Source organism: Eulemur rufifrons, chromosome 27 (genome assembly GCF_041146395.1).
Source record: "Eulemur rufifrons isolate Redbay chromosome 27, OSU_ERuf_1, whole genome shotgun sequence".
NCBI classification, from domain to species: domain Eukaryota; kingdom Metazoa; phylum Chordata; class Mammalia; order Primates; family Lemuridae; genus Eulemur; species Eulemur rufifrons.
This window is the reverse complement of record NC_091009.1, coordinates 28,968,431-28,972,128: the sequence shown is the minus strand read 5'-3', so window position 1 is coordinate 28,972,128 and position 3,698 is coordinate 28,968,431.

Sequence of the window (3,698 nt, the reverse complement as noted above, 5' to 3'; positions counted from 1 at the left end):
CATTCTTTTCTCTTGCTGAAAACTGGCTTTCTCTGTATTCTTGACTACATGAAGGAAAATGGCCACGACTAACATTTCTGGAACTCACATCGTTTTTGTTTATGAGAAAATTAGCGTATGCTGGAATCTCTTGGTTCCAAATCCAGATTCTCAGGGAAGGACTCTGATTGGCCCAGCTTAGGTGGGTTATGTGCAGCTGGTCCGATCAGTGTGGTGGGCAGAGGAGGAGAAGGTCACATGGCTCTTGGGAGTCTTGCTGTTACCATGTGGATGTGCAATTTCTAGAAAAGGGGCTGCTGGGCCGCTCATCCTCTAGGAGTCCCTTAGGCACCCACACATCTGAAGGAGGCTTGTTGAGTGCACACATGCGCAACTGTACAGATGTCCAAACTGGACACTTTGCCTATGAGCGCAGGGACTGTTTCAATTGATGTCACCCTCCCAGTTCAGCCTAGACGTCTAGGTTTGGTGGTGACAACTGCTGTGCCACCCAGGCTTTAGTTTAGGGGTCTTTTGGGGTGGAGGGGCCAATTCCTCTATGACCAACTGACACAGCCTCCTCAAGCAGGTCCAGTGCGGAGAGCCAGCTTTAAAGTGTGGTGTTTGCAAGTCCACAAAGGTGTTTATGGGGGAAGACACTGCCGGTCCTCTTTCACAGTGCCGGCCCGGGAGTGTGCAGCCACTGAGGCAGAGGAGCCCTGTGCCGTCCCCGCACCACTCCGAGTGCCGGAAATTCAGCCTCCAGCATTGGAGGGAGCAGGTCGGTGCATGGTCAGCATTGCCCCTGAGACCCAGGCCCTGGGGACAGAGACTGCTCCCCCCACGGGTGCCGTGAGTGGTTGGGAAATGAGCAGAAGGGCAGAGCGGTGCCCCAAACTCATATTCAAGGCAAGAGCCATCCTCTTCTGAAAGTCTTTCCAGCTCACAGATACCATTCGTGTCCTCACCATGCTGTGTGGCCGTGGAGGAGTCATTTCTCTCAGAGCCTCAGTTTCTCCATCAGAAGTGGGAATGCGGCAGACAAGGTGTCTGAGATGCAGTTTCCCAAGATCACAAAGCTGCTAGTGGAAGAGCTGGGGTTAAAACCCAGAGGATCTGGCGACAGAGTTAGCATTCCTCATAGTAATGGGCTGCTTCTCAAGCATGATACATCTTTGTTGAATGAGTGGCTGTATGAGAGAGCAAGGCGGAGACAGAGGCAAGTAGGAAATGGTATGAGAACACAGCTGGTTAAAGATCAGAGTGAATGAAATCCCCATTTGCCTCTGAAGGGCTCCTTAGTGCTTGCTGACTGACTGACTGACGGACACTGGAACAGGGACATGTATCCTGTCTCAGCCCCTCCTTCTTTCTGGGGGTAGGTGGTAGGAGGCAGACAACTGGTGGGACAATGCGAGTCCTTCATGAGGGGCGCGTTGGAAGGATGCCACAGGGCACATCAGTACCGAGCCACCCTGGGGTAGAGACGGCCCGGGCTGTAGATAATGGCCGCTGAGATGTCTAGGACATCAGTTAAAAAGATTCAGCCTGTCGTCTCCAGCAGCTCTGGCTCAGCTGCAGCCCTTTGTAGGAGAAGACACTGGAGCGTCCAGAGGGCCCCGAGGTCATTGCCCCATCCCTGCATCTGGTCCAGTCCCTGGCCACATCGGGGGTCTCTGTTGTTGCAGACACTTGGAGAATTCTCACAGCCACCCTCTGTCAGGAAATTTTGCTATCTAGTTGTAATATATAAAAGTAATTTTCCCAGACAGTGAAGATGTAATTGAGGAGCCTTGGGGAATGTTCTTCTCCCTGGGGAACAGCTGGATATCATAACCTCAATCGACACGGCTGGTTCTCCGGGCCAGTGTTCGCTCAGTGAGCCAAGGCATTTCAGCGGTCCCTGCTCTTCAAAGGAGGGGACAGGCACTTTTCACACAGGAAACCGGGACATAGTGGGACCCCAGAATGGGAACATGGGCTCTGACGGAGACAAGAAGCACAGAGAAGGCGCTGACTCGCAGAGAAGCTGACGTGAAGCCGGAAGACCCCAGGAAAGATGGCGTCCACCTTAGAGGCTGCCAGGCTCCTAGGAAGCCTCCCGTGATGGGAGCCCAGGGCCTTGAGGAAGAGGTTGGGGCTCCCTCAACAGTCTAGATTCCTGCTCCCTGGAGTCAGGAAGGTAAAGCCAGGCAAGTACAGGACAGCCAGCCAGGCAGGCGAGGATCTCGAGGCCAGACAGGAACGAGCCTTCCTGACCCAGGAGGCTGCGGCCCAGCAGGAGGTGAGCAGAGGCCGCACTGGCCGGGTAGGCCCAGGTGCTCACACCTTGAGAAGAGTTAAGGGGTCAGGCCCAGCAAGGTCAGAGGCTTCCCAGACCCAGAATGTTGGGGGCCTGGGCCCTGAGCTTGTGTGGTTAACACCCACCCCCCAGAGGGTTGAGGCAAGCAAAAGAAATGGGGGACTTGGGTGGCCTGGGCAGTGCTGACCAACCTAAGCTTTTCTACAGTGCAGTCACGACTGAACCTGAACTTGCTGATGTATCACTTCATTGAGTTTGGATATTTCTGAGGGATTGCCCTTATCTTCCTACAAAAGTCCCCTTTTAAAACCTTGTTTTAGTATGTTAAGGGAAAGAAGCCATTGGCACGTTAAGTCCGTTTATATGAAGTTCAGGAACTGGCAAAACGAATCTCTGGAGATAGAAATTAGAAGAGTGCTGGCCTCTGGTGGGAACTTTCCAGGGCCATGGGACTGTTCCATATCTTGCTTTAGATGTCAGTTACATGGATGTACACATTTTTGAAACTTATTGAACTGTACACTTAAAATCTGTGTGTTTTACTGAATATAAATTGTATCTCAGAGAAATAAAATGACTTTGTCTCACTGTCTTTGGGGGAAGAGATTTTCCCACTCTTCCTCACTGTACAGAGGTAGATGACGGAGGCCCCCACGTAGCAGCTGAGTGTGGAAGAAAGCATATTGGACTTGGAGTCAGTCTCTGGTTCTGATTCTATTCTGCCATTACTATTGTGACCTTGGACAAACTGATCTCCAAACTTCCTAATCTTTAAAATGGGCTGTGGGATTGTTGTGAGAACTAAATGAGTTCATACAGCAAAGTGCCTGGCATATAGCTAGCACTCAAGCATCTCCTCCTACAGGAAGCCTTCCCTGACTTCTCCAGACCTCATCAGGTGCTTTCTTCATTTCTACGCACCAGCCTCGGCACATGTGTGATTCAAAGCTGTGTGTCAACAACAGTGCAAATCTCTGACAGTCTCAGACCTTTGTGGGCGTTTACTGAATAATCAAACTGCAAATACGGAATCTGCAAATGCCAAGAGTCTACTACATTGTAATATTTTTATCTTTCTTCTCCCCACCCCCTCATAGGCTCTCAGATCTTAGTCCCTGCCGCCTCCTAGGCTTTCCGATCTCAAGGGCAAAGCTTGGTCTCCCCAGCTTTGTATCTCCCAGCTATAAGAAGTGCTCAATAACTGTTTGATTGGGGAGTAACTAATAAGTAAATTAGTGCATGCATGAATAATTGAATAAATGCATAGATGAATGAATGTGTGAATAAATGGATGAGTCAATGAGTGCATGAGTGGGAGAAGCAGCTGAATGATGAAGCGAGAAATGAGCAGAGAATGAAAGCAGTGACGGTGAAGGGATGAATGAGGCAATGCTGCTTCCCTGTCTTCCGAAGGGCT